General features: G+C 49.0%; 1 long non-coding RNA gene across 1 annotated transcript; it reads right to left on the bottom strand.

The window, feature by feature from the left end:
• Positions 1 to 4987: 4987 nt before the first annotated feature.
• LOC135315316 (uncharacterized) lies at positions 4988 to 9731 on the bottom strand. The gene is made up of 3 exons (XR_010374751.1): positions 9342 to 9731; positions 5536 to 6810; positions 4988 to 5432 (listed from the first exon to the last, which is right to left on the bottom strand). It is a non-coding gene; the product is annotated as an uncharacterized LOC135315316 (long non-coding RNA).
• Positions 9732 to 13075: the final 3344 nt, after the last annotated feature.

The following is a 13075-nucleotide window of genomic DNA, read 5'->3' as shown; positions in this document are numbered from 1 at the left end:
CCAGATGCTCTGCTCCCGTTATGATGCGGTAGCAGAGGAATGCTGATGGCGTGCTCACAGCATCATTTCTATTTATGCCTCACAGGCTTCGTGCCACCCTAGAGCTGGCTCAGCTCAGACAAGCTAAAGCATAAGCTTATTTGGAACAGTTTTTTAAACTCTTAACTCTTCCAGGTGAAATCCATCTTTCCAGAAACTCCTTTTTTCTGCGTTCCCAGGAGTCTCTCTAAATTTCTTGAACCATTCTCCTCTACTGAGACAACTCCTTCCTATACTGGAGTATTGTTTGGAGGTTGGTCGTTTGACAAGATCGGCAAGATTTGAGGGTCACGGCCAGTGCCGGTCTTGCAGACTTGCCCATTGGCTCAGAAGTTTGCGGACCCCACAGGCAACACTGCTCCTGGCAATGCTTGCTGTTGCTTCAAACCATTCACTTTAAATTCTAGTTTGATGATTGGCAAGTCAGTAAAATGCATTGACAAGAGAAAGTAAATCTTCACCTGGCTTATGTTCTACCACTATCGGCAGAGAAAGGATGTCAGTTATAAACCTTACATGACAGTGGGACCGGAAAAGGTCCCAAAGCACATTAACCAAGGGAATTCCTCTAGCATGCCTTGGTAAAAATGAAGCATCCGAGGCCTGCTGACACTCATGGGAAGGTGAATCCTCTTTTCTGATCCATAGGCCAAGGAAGTTTCACAGGATTTTTAAAGCCCTGATCAGAGCTCATTGAAATTTGTTTCAACGGGCTTTAAAATCAGGTGATAAAAGGTCACAGGTGTCCTCCCATGAACTTCTCTCGGTCTAGCAAAATATTACCTTTAGTTTTACAGTTATTTTTTTTACCATTGTTTCTGCATTTCACCTTCCAGATATTTCTTTTTTTCTGTGGCTTAAATTGCATTACCAAGTGCTCCCTGAAGAAGGCAAAGGAGACTATCGCATTGTTATTAGTTTGGCAGGCTCATTAGCAAAGACATTAAGAGCAAGTTTGAGTGCTTCAAAATTAATAAAGCCAAACTGTGGTGTATCCAACACCTTTAAAATTGTACAGGCTACAGGAGGAAAATGGGGCAAGCGCCTGCCTGGCGGCAGGGGTGGCCCCAGAGGAAGTGATTTTCCAGGGAAAGAGACCTGCCGAGCGGGACCAAGGTCCATATGAAGCAAAGGGAAGAGTTTCTTTCAGCACGGACTTGCTCACTTAATGAGGAAACCTTTGAACTAAGATCGATGAGGTTGGTGACATAAGCCTACAGGTGGGTCCAAACCGCAGAGACCTGGAAGGAAGCCCGAGCACAGGCAGTCAGAACAGGGACAAGGAGGGAAGTAACGGCTCATTTTTGTTCACCCTCTTTGATGTCTCTGTCTCAATGAAAGAAATACCCAAGTAAGCTCTTTGCCAAGAACAGCAGAGGATTCCTATATAAAAAATTTTCAAGCAGAAAGTCAGTTGTCTGCAATTGGAAAATATTATGAAATAGGAATATTTTTTTTTAAGTTGCTGCTGGAAAACATTTTTCACCCAAGATTTTTTTCAGTTTAAGATTGATAGTGCTAGTTGGTATTTTATACTTAAAAAAATAATCGATTTTTCTATGGCAATTGACAGCTCCTTTAGCTGGCCAGGTCTCCTGAGAAACTAATCTTTTTTCATAAAATATGTTGAAAGTCGTGCGTGACTGACAGCTGCCATACTGCCTTCACTTTTATCCCTTTCATCCCCTTCCTTAGCCCGCTGTGGCTCTGAACTGCCCCAGGGATTTCTGAGAAACTGGCAAAAAGCCTCCAGCGGCGGAAGAGCGGCCGCCCGGGACCCTCCCTCTGCCCTGCGCCCCCGCTGCCCGCCACTCTCGCCCCGCCGGCACGCAGTGCCCAGCCAGCCGGGCCCCCAGCAGCGCAGGCGGGCCCAGCTGCCGCCCTGCGGAGGCACCACGGGCAGCAGGGCGCACGGAGCCCTGCCAGCACGGTCGCGAGGGGGATCCCACACCGAGTGCCAGGTGTTTGCTGCGGAGAAAACTCTGGTGGAGCTTTTCGAGCCCGTTGGGACACAGCCAGGGACCCCTCAGGCGCCCCGACCGCTCTCTGCCACCCCCCCCCAGCAGGTTATTACACACCCAGCGGCCTCTGACCTGAGCCGACGCGCGAAGGCGGCAGTCTGCTGACCGTAGCAGGCTTTCCTTTGGAAACCACACCTCTGTGGGCTTTCTCCCTGCTGTTGCGCGCTTGCTTGGTTTTAAGGGCAGGTGAAGAATTCACAGAAAAAAATTTATAGTTAGAATTTTTCTTTACCCAGAGTTTATTGTTTTTCACTTAGTATTTCTAGAAAGAGCAGAAACAGTTGCTTGAGAAAACCATGCGTGAGTTCAGAAAAAAAGAGGAAGGACTTCATGGTTCTGATTTGAAGTTATTTATGCTTTTTTTTAAAGTTTAACTTTTCTTTCTTTTCAACTTTTTTTTTTAAAAAAAACCCTTTCTCACACAGGGAACAGAAACAGAGCTTTTTGCCTTTTAAACGCCAGATTTAGAAGCGCCCAGCGGTGCGGGGTGGGCCGCGCCAGCTGGACGTCACTGACAGCCCCGGTGGAAGAGCGAGGGGGCGACGATGGCATCGCACCAGCGGAGGCGCAGGGCAGGGGACCAGGACAAGCTCCTCCTGCTACCTGACGTGCAGCAAAGCGCCGAGGTCAGGGTTGCACCCCCGGCCCCCAGAGCTGCCCAGAGCCCTGGGCAGGGGGTAGCTCTCCGTTTATGTCGCTGCACAGCACGGATAACCGCACCCCAGCGAGCGCAATGGCTTAGGGTCTCAGGGAAGCAGCGCCCACGAAGAGCTCAACGCAAACTTGGCGAGCCTTTACAGGGAAACAGGACCCTCCTGCTGCGCAGAGCCTGAGCGGACAGGCCAGGCGGGCACCAGGGTGTTTGTCTCTTCGGGTAGACACAAAGGTAACGAGGACAGAGTGTTTTAACAGACAGGCAGACGTTTGTTATCGTAGGAAAGAACAAGATGGTTTAGTCCAGCTAAAAATCTCGGACCACAAACTAAATTGAACCAACATTTATACACAAACACACACACTAATTACCAGGAATGTTAGCACATCATATGAGTTCCCTAGACTGAAAATACTACACGCTGCATGTTGCTAGGCACCTTGCTTTGGGAACTGCTGCCTGAAAGCCCAGCCAGCTCCAGCAAATTAAAGAAAGGCAAAATCGTATTTAATCACAACGGTGACCAAGTTCACAGTCAGGATCCAAAACAGCAAAGGCTGAAATATAGACTGAAAAAAATCTTCCAGGAGAGAACAGACATTCTGGGGCAAGATTTGAGGCTTTTTTTTCTTGTTCAAAAGAGGAACCACAACCAAAGCAAAATTATCACGTCAACTTCCAGCCCTAGGAGTGAGCCCCAGGGCAGAAGCCAGCTCTTCTCAGCAGAGAGCAAGAAATGAAAGCACACCCCCTACTCCCAAGAAGAGGTCCCCAGAACACATCTGAAACCTGTTCTTGGAGACATGGGGGAACACAACTGGTGTCTGAATTTCTGTCACCCAGTTGTACCTGGGCTTACGCTTCACAGTGCCTGGCTTTCTCTAAACCAAAGATGTTTTCCCAAAATACCTTTTGATACATATCGTGACAATAAGACACAGAGGAATCTGGCTTAGCATCTGTTCTCTTAAGGGAAGCTTATCATCTCTCCTGCAGGGCAGGAGACCAACTCAGGAAATTAGGGAAGATGCATAAAAAAAACCCCAAACCCACAAACAGAAGAAGCCACTTTGTGGCAATGAGGTCACCTTCTCCAGGAGCTGGATGCTGTGGGCCTGGGCGCCGTGGGTCTGGCCATCTGCTGCGGCTGGTGGGAGGAAAGCAGGGTGCTGAGCCAAAGGAGCTCTAGGGAGCAGGCTCCTAGAAGTAAGCCCTGGGTGACGAGGTGATGAACTGCAGCTTGCTCGGGGGACACACACAGCCAGCACCACCCCACCTGGCAGGGTCACTGGCTTCAATAAGCTTTGATTCCTTCTATCGCATTACTCAACAGCATCCACAGTCCCTCGTGGGATCCCAGTCATCGGCCAGCAGTTTGTCACCTAAAAGCACGTATAAACTTTGAAAAAAAAGTTCTGATTTTTTAAAGCAGCAAGCCCTAATTAGCCATCTCATCCACTGTCAGCCATCCTGACAGTAACAGCGCTGTGCATTCCCCGGGCTATGTGTGTGCTTAACCCTGCTAAACCCCAGGAAGGATTGCTGTGCGTTCAGGCAACATATAGAGCACTCTCATCAGCTTCATCTCACACAGGATAAAGATCCCTGGGGTGACCTCTCACCAGAAGTCCCCTTTAACTCTGGAGTGTGCTGGAGAGAGGAGAAGAGGAGCAATTCTGGGATTTGGGGAAAGTTGTTCCTTCCTACAAAGCCCTGGCTTTAGCCTCAGAGCCCTGAGGCATCTCTCCAAACACAAGGAGTGCAGCCTGGATAAGAGGCTGTGAATAATCTTATTTAGCTGATATTTTGCTGAATTTATCAACTTTTAACTTTTTGATCACCTTCCTGAGTAAGTACAAACACTGTAAATTATAAAACTCTCGAAAGCAGGAGCTGGCAACGTGCACTAAAGGAGCTGTCAGGAGTGTCATTCCAACTCGAGATGATGGCAGATCCAAAGCATTTTTAATAATTGATGATTGTTATATCTATCTAAAAGGAAAAAGGAGAAAAAAAGTAGAAGCACACAATGAGAATCGTGTGTTTTGCTTTTACAACACACTTTAGATGAAAGCTTTGTAGCTTTTCATACAAAATGAAATGATGAAAGCTTTTTCTCACTTGTGTTCATGTAACAAGAAGGAAGCACTCTACCAAAAGATTAACAGAAAGACCTGATCCCACATCTAGAAATTCAAAAAATACCCTGGAGGCAGATAAAATAGGGTCATATGCTGTAGGCATTAACGCAGCCAATAACTTTTATTCCAGGACCATTGGTATTCAATACACGATGCTCTGTGTGATTGGGCTATAAGATTATCCCCTGTGGGTCTCATTCTCAGGCAGCGAGAGGCAGAGGTGATACTTTGTGAATGCCAGGTTATAGCAGCAGCTGCCGGGAGGCTGGCTGGGTGCTTGGGCGCCTGGTCCCACCGCGCTGGTCTGGGCATGGCTGGCTCGGGCGCATCTCCGGAAAACCTCGCTGGCACCTCCGCTTAGCTGTGGTACAGCAGGCTGCGGTGAAGACTCTGTTAATTCAGCCACACAGCCCAGGAAACGTTTTGTTCCTTTCCTGAAAGCTGTGGAAACAGGTGATGACCTATAGTAATGTATTCATGGTCTGATTCTGCCACCTTGCCATACGCACCGAGCCATGCCTTGCTCCCCACACAGGGCTCTTGTGTGGAGCGAGTGGTTGACTCTGACCCTTGTCGCTATTAGGTAGAAGAAGAGAAAGAAAGGTTAATGGCAAGAAATAGCAGTATTCATCACTTAAAGCATTCACAAAACTTCTGCAAATATTAAGTAGTTACTCACAATATTGAAGGGGAGCGGTATTGTGAGGTAGGGGTTTGAGCTCTAGCCTACTCCTTCAGAAAAGCTTTACCAAGACATCCATTCAAATTATTTAAGTCTTCAGCCTTCAGGTGCTAAAACGGGTGAGAAGATGGGATTTTGATCAATGTGATAAGGGAAACCAGCAAGGTGAGGAAGCGAGCGAAGTCTTGGCGTGGGAGCCCGCACAGCTTCCCTTGTGGTGTGCCACGGGGCTGAGCCCCGCTCCCGGCAGCCGCTGGGCCCCGTCCTTCCCCGGCGCCCCAGTTTCCCTCTCTACTGCGACCTGTGCAGAGACTTGCGGCAGATCTTGCCTTCAGCTCCTTCCCCCATCTCATGCTCACGCTTTTTTCCCAAATAAATGCGAGCGAGCCACGCTACAATGAGCAGAAAGGACCCGTGACCACTTTTACTTGTTACATGTCTTTTGGAATTGACACTCTTGAAAAGCTCCTTGGTCTGGTTCTTCTTCAAACGGGGCTTTGCCTGGGGCTGTGCGGGGCTCTGATACTGTGTCTGAGGGGCTCCCTAAGAAGCTGATCGTAAAAAAGGATCCCAAAGCTCGGGAGGATTCAGGACTTTGCCAGGTTTTGTTTCCAGCTGTGAGGTGAGGTGGTTGCACTAGCTGCACCCCACTGCTCGCCCTGAGGGAGCAGTTTTCCAGAAACATGCTGGGCGATGAGCTGAGGGAAGTGCAATACCAGCCTGGAGGCGTGAGGCCGTCCCCCTCCACGTCCAGGTTTAGCACCACTGAACCACATCCCCTGTTCTCGAGGCAGGGTTAAGGTAAATGACCCCTGTGCCAGGAGCGCGCAGAACAGCGGAGACGTGCGCTCGAGTCTGTCAGAGGCGCTGAAAATCCCCCCGTGGACCCCCGGCTGTTTTTCCGTCAGGCTTGCTGCACTGACAGGAGAAGTTTTCTTTGTCCTCTCAAGATGTTTCTGAGTGAAGCAGCCCGTGCGGGGTGCCTCGCCGAAGCTGCTGCAGGCCCCTGGGGCCAGGCTGACCCCACCGCAACAGCGGTCCCACTGCCAGCTGCCTTTGTGCCACAGCGGGCAAGTCTCACTGCCTTCGCTTTTCCTCCTCTTCACCGGCGTTAACAGTGTGACTCAGCCACCCCGAGTGCTGGGAGGAAAGCTGGAGCGTGGCACACAAGCCTCTTTCTCCTGTGGTCCCAAACAGCCACACGCCCTTTCCCTTCATCCTGGTCCTCCTGAATTAGTCCAACCTCCGTATCTCAGCATCGTTCCTTCACTCCTGTGACAAAGAGGGACATTACTCTACTTTTCTATTCCTCCACTGACTTTTTAAAGTTGTCACTTTATACATTATTCTCACAAGGCTAAGCCAACACCTCCTTTTCTGATACTTTCTGCATAGCACTATGATCTTAGCATCCTTTCTTCTGTCGGCTCATGGAAACAAACCTTGCATACCTTGCTCTTTCCATATAAAAATTGCTGAGTCTTGTGATTTCAAGACTAATGTAGACGACTCAGGAACAAGTGGACGAAAGACAGGATGCCCACCCATGAGAAGAAATTGAGAAAAAAGATGGCACGTTGTTCAAAACAGCCTTTAGAGCGGCGTTGAAACTCTGGAAGACGTGTTAATGACAGGGAAAAATATCTGTGGGATTAATCTGTTTTAACTTCCCCAGGGCAAGGGTTTTCCAGTCGTGGGCTTCTGTGTATATTTAGGTGCACTATTACTACTAACAAGTCATAAGCTGGAGAAGAGAGACGTTATGTCAGAGGACAAAAACTGACACCCTCAATATTTGGTTCAACTTCACCGGAAATTTGTCACCTACCTTGTCTTTTTTGGAAGAGTCCAAAGTTTTAAGTTCAGTGTATCAGTGGTATTTGGCTACTCTCTGCTTTGGCTGACCGTTGCAATTTAGCCGTCAAGGCCTATTTTTAGTCATATGAATGACGAAGGACTTTTGGAGTGGATCCTGAAACGTCCTGAGACTCAACAAGAATGTGATAGTGGCACTCAGCGGAGCTTGCTTGCAAGTACTTTGTTTGTTCATTCGCACAGTGCCTTTTTATCCCAGTGTTTGTGGTGAGTCACATTTCCTCTGCCCACGGTTTCCTTGTAAAAAGTAGCATAATAATGAGGTACTCTTTTGCTAACTTAGTATGCAGCGTAGGTCCAGGAAGTTAAGCTTTTCTATTGACTGTTTTCTATGGTTGTGAGTACAAAAGCCCCTGCCAAAGTCCTCTCTGCCAGGCTGGCTGGTTCAGATCTGTCAGTGAAGTGCTTTGAACATAATTGCTCCACTTCCTTTGCCGATCTCTGCTATCACTTCTGGGAACTCAGGCTCGGTGTAGTTATCCAGCTGGGCTGCATTAGGAACTCGAGGTCAGGCTACCTTATCTTATTTATTTTAATGTGTTCTTTTAACTTAGATACAGAACTCCTCAGATGTGTATTATGTCTGAGGCCCAAGCGATCTCTGCCAAGGCGGTAGGCAAAGCTCCAGAATTACAGCACTGGCGTTAGCAATGAGTGGTTTAAACTGAGGCACACCCCTGAAAAAGGATGGTTGTATGGCTTATCGGGACCTTGGGTTTCTTGAATTGCAGGTGAGCTTTCAGGGACATGCACGCACATGCACAAGCAATGTCTTACCATATATTGATAATCTCATCTCTTATCACAGATGGCTAAAATGTTCCAAATAGGTGCCCAAGTTCGTATTGTATTTCTCAAGTCTCAAATTATATTTTGATATGATTTTGCAAATTCTCTGAGAAATCATTCTTCACTCATACCGCTATAGCACTACTGAAAACCAGCGTTTTTATAAAAAGGCTGTGTATGATAGCCTTTATCCTACTTTCCATTGCCAAAGCAGCTTGAAAACGAATATTGTTGCCCAGCTTGGGTCACAATTTGGAGGACAATGTACAACATCCCTTGCTGGCTATTTCTGCTCCCGTACCAGACACCTTGGGGGAAGGCAGCGAGGGGACCACTTCTGGCTGGGGTAGCACCAAGTCAACTACTTGAACATCTTATTGGTCCCATAACCTGCTGCCAGGTGGATGATGTAATGCTTGACATTTATTTTGACTGATTTTGCGGTGTTGTTTCAGTCTTGCCCGTGTCTAATCTCAGCCAGTGATGGCTCCTCAAACGCCGCTTCAATCAGGCTCTAGGCAGTACTTTCAGTACCCCTTGGTGAGTCACGAGGCAGAGCTGTAGCGACAGGTTATTTTAAAGCATCCTGCATCTGTCTGGCCTTCCGACGAGGTAGGCAGGTTTCAGCGCCGCTTTTTCATCCGGCGAGTTGATAACTCTTCCACCGGACCCTTTGGAGTGGCCGCCCTGAGGGGGCAGGGGGCACCGGGCCCGCTGACCACCTCCCCTGGGACGAGCGTGCCCAGCAGCGAGCGGGCATCCCTGGCCCCGTGGGCCGTGCTCAGCAGAGCTCCAGGAAGGCAGTGCCTGGCCCCGGATGGAGTTGCTAATCTCTGATTGCTTTTCTCATTTTTGTGCCTCTTTACTCTCTCCTTGCTCTTTCGTCTCTTGCAGAACAGGAGGAAAGGCAACCAGTAATACGTGCTGGTGAAGGAAAATACGGTCAAAGTGCAGCTCCCACAACAACACACCTGTGAAAGCAACACACTGGAACAGAGACCAGACAGCCGGTAGTTTAATATTATCCTGTGGTGGGATCAGAGCTAATTCTAAACTTGTTGATAAAGTTACCAGAAATCTGCCCCTCGTACTGTGGAAATCCAGACAAGCTATTTTCCCCGGATGTATTTATCCTTTACCTGAGGAAACTCTTCTCATGCACCCTCCTTGTTTCTTCTTGCCAGGTGTCCCAGTGCCCCCAGCTCTGCCAGCCGTGGGCTGCACTTGCACAACTCAGAATTTCTTCCAGCTGATGCCGGTGGCAGGCAAGGCAGGAGTCGGGGCCCTCACGCTGTTGTGGTGCTTACGGCGCGGGCACCGTGAGCCCCCAGACCCAGGGCGCTGCTGGAGCCAGTGCCCACCCGTTCGACGTCTGGGGGGAGGGAGCCGTGGAGAGCAAGTGCTGAGGGTTGGGTCCTCGCCTCCCGTTCTCCGAGAGCACGTATTCCAGGCGTTGCTCTTCCATCTGAAAAACGGTCTTCCAGCCTAGCCCATAGCTGTGGCTCAGTGACCGCAGGTGCCGGGAGGCGGGAGAGGTGCAGGTTGCGAAAGCCGCCCCCAGCCAGGCAAAGAGCAGCCGAGGCCCCCCCCGAGGCAGGGAGCGCAGGCGGGGACCGCGATGCCCCGTCCTGCCGGCAGCCGCTCGCACTCGCCCCGTGAGGGCTGCCACGGCTGGGCACGGCTCCCCTTGCTTCTGGAGGAGTGGGAAATGGCTTTTGTTACAAAAGGCTTGGACCTGAGCAGGAAGCTACAGGAATAACAACAATCTTGGATGCTTTTTCATTAACAGTGAGTTCTCAAAGCCACTTTGATCTGATCCTCAGAGCATTTTTCCTCCCTTTTGGACCCTGTTCACTTTAAACACAAATATGATTTCGTGGAACAACATTTTTTTTACCGTCTTGCCTCTGACACCTTTTGCTTTTTCTCGTTGCCACAGTGCTCTGACACACGCAACAGAACAGCGGGTGGGTGCCGCAGGCAAAGGCAGGCAGCAAGAGGGACCCTCGCTCTTCCCTGCTGAGCCGTTCACAGCCCCGGGATGCTCCAGGGAGTTTTCTCCACCCTAAAAACAAATAGAACATTTGGACCAAGCTGAAAAGTTAAAATGTAACACAAACGGTTGTCTGAAGGAGGGATAATGGAAAAAAAAGAAAGCAGCTTCTTTCTGTCTCAACATGCTGCAAGAAAACTTTATTAATACGGTCCTTTACTAGGAGTACCCTAGTAGATGTACAGGAGCATTACTGGGAACATCCTGAAACTCATTATTCTGTCCAAAGATGCTGGCTGTTGTGCTTCTCGGTGGCTCTGATTCAGAACCCATCATTAATTGTCAGTATCTCAGCTCTGGGTTTCATGGAAGCTCTTATGCAGATGAGACCTGCTATATTTTCACGCTTATTTAATGCAAAACTTCCATTAGGAAATAAGGTGCTAAGTGAGATTTGAATCAGCAGGGCAAAGCCTACGGAAGCTACTTCCAAGCCACGGCAGGCCGGTCAGAAACGTCCGAATTGGCAGTGACCGGGGCCATCAGTTTGCCTCACTTGAAAAATGCGTTCCACACCTCATTGAAATACTCTGGAATAAAGCAAACCACAGAGAAACCGCTGCATTTCAGCAAACGGACAGAGGTGAAACAGTGAAGTGCCGTTGTAGAAGCAAAACAAATGAGTAGTGTTGGTAATGCTGATCTTATAAGGAATTACAAGACCTTCCATAACGTCAGGACCTCAGTGTGGCACATTCCAGCTGAAAAACAGACTCCAGTCTTCCAGGCCTTTGGATTTACGGTGGGGGAGAGATGAGACGTGACATAGCACGTGTTGTGTGCCACCCTCCCGGCCCTCAGGCCTTCGAGCGTTGCCAGCAGCCCGGTCCCCTCCTGGCTGTCCATCGTGCCTCTCCTCGCAGCGTCTCTGCTTCCGCAGACATGCTCTCACATCTTCCTTCGCGGAGGCGCACGCAGGAACGGTACCTTGCCGATGAACAGCCTGTGGGATTTTAAGCCATCAATGGGACAGCCTTACACCGGATTTCTGAGAGATGAATGTCAATACAAACCCCATCTACTCTTGTCCACTTCTTGTCAGAATATTAAAAATGAAGATGAATAGGGACAGTTTAAGGGTCAGCGCAGATGCCACAGATGAGGATTTTCTACTTGATAAAATAGAGATTTTTTTTTCTCTTAAAAAAAAAAAAAGAATTACTTTCATTTTGCCATGTAAAATACTGGGTCCACCCCTCCTCACCTTATCAGACACCAGTCTCTGTGCAGATAATGGCATCATGAGAGTTAACGCCTCTTTTGTAAAGAAAAAATCACCAACAAGGTCCAATGCTGGAATCTGAGTCGGTGATCAAAAATTCAAAAAATGGACAAAGCTGCAGTAGAAGTAAAGTCGCTATTAGTTTTGCCAGCGTCATCATTACACGATTAGCTAATAATTACACCACTGGCAAGTTTATCTCCTGCACAATGAGCACGGGATTATTTAGTAATAGCAATAATCCTAAACTGAGTCTAAATTTAGGTTACCAATCTGACATGTTTACAGTAATGGCTTTGGGAGGTGGAGAGCCTTACAAGTGAATCCTCAGATTTCTTCTTGTCACAGTTAAAGGCAAAAAGAGGGTGACCCTCCATGGATGGAAATATTTCCCCATTCCTCTTGCTTACAGATACCTCTCGCTTTCTACCTCTCCCTGTTTTTCAAAATAAAGGCATTTGGCCCTGATTAAGAGAGAGCCATAATGCTTTGCGCTTTAATGGTGCTGTGAAGTGAACCCAGTGAAGTGGTACAGTTCTAATAGCTCAGGATGTGACTAATTCCCCCTAGCCCGTGGCATTGCATCCTGCACCGGGGGAATGTGAGGACACCTACGCCGCCTTTCTCTCCACGGTGGGGGCAAGTCACAGAGCACACACGCTGCCTCCTGTGCCAGATGCTCGATGCAGACCTGCCTGAAATCAGCAAGGGCTTTTCCATTGAATTTAAGGACCTTTGAGTCGGGTTACGGAGGAAGGAAATGAAACAGCTTTTGTTGCTTTTAGCTTTTGCTAAAGGAGGAAAACACATCCCTGTAAAGCAGTGTCATTTTTAGACCTCTGGGGCTTTTTACAAGTAGTATATAGAAAAGAAATCAGGTTGTTGCTGCAGGATTATGTGATATGGCACAGACTATTCGCACAAAAAAAAGACAGTTCCGTATTAAAAGAAGTTATTTGGTGCCAAACTTGCTTTACCTGTTTCTCAGAATGACGGGTGTTTCTGTTGTGCCGCAAGACAACACCATTCTTCACTGAGCTTTCCAACAGAGGGGAAAAAAAAATATTTTCACACAACCTCTCTTACAGAGGTCTTGCTCTGGTTTCACAGCACATTTCACACCATCACATGCTATTAAACCTCTGTCAGATGCTATGAGCCACCGAGGCAAACCCAGGCACGCAGGTCGGTATCCAGGATGGCAGCCGCTGCTTTCAGGGTAAAACAACGACAACGGCTGCCTTCCCTGCTGCACCAGCTCAGCCTGAGTGGCGGGCGGGAGGTGTTGGCAAGCTGGCGTCCTTGTTCCCTGCCCAGCCCTGGCTGGAGCGTGGGCAGCCTGGGCTGCAGGACGCCGGCACCGGGCGCCCGCACCGTGCTCACGCTCAGCTCCTTGCACACCCGGCACCCTCTGCGCTGGGAGGCGTGGGGTGCAGCGGGGGGCCAGCTGTGCTGCTCTCTGTCTCCTGGGCAACTCCCCCTGCTTGTACTGCATTCCGTCCTTCTGAAAGGGTTTTGCACCGATGTCATACGGAAGGGGACTGACCTTTATGCTGCCCGAACCACCTTCTGGGACAGACTGGACAGAATGCCTTGGC

This window comes from Phalacrocorax carbo, chromosome 11 (genome assembly GCF_963921805.1).
Source record: "Phalacrocorax carbo chromosome 11, bPhaCar2.1, whole genome shotgun sequence".
Classification (NCBI taxonomy): domain Eukaryota; kingdom Metazoa; phylum Chordata; class Aves; order Suliformes; family Phalacrocoracidae; genus Phalacrocorax; species Phalacrocorax carbo.
The sequence above is the reverse complement of the archived record's forward strand: the minus strand, read 5'-3'. Positions and strand labels throughout refer to the sequence as shown.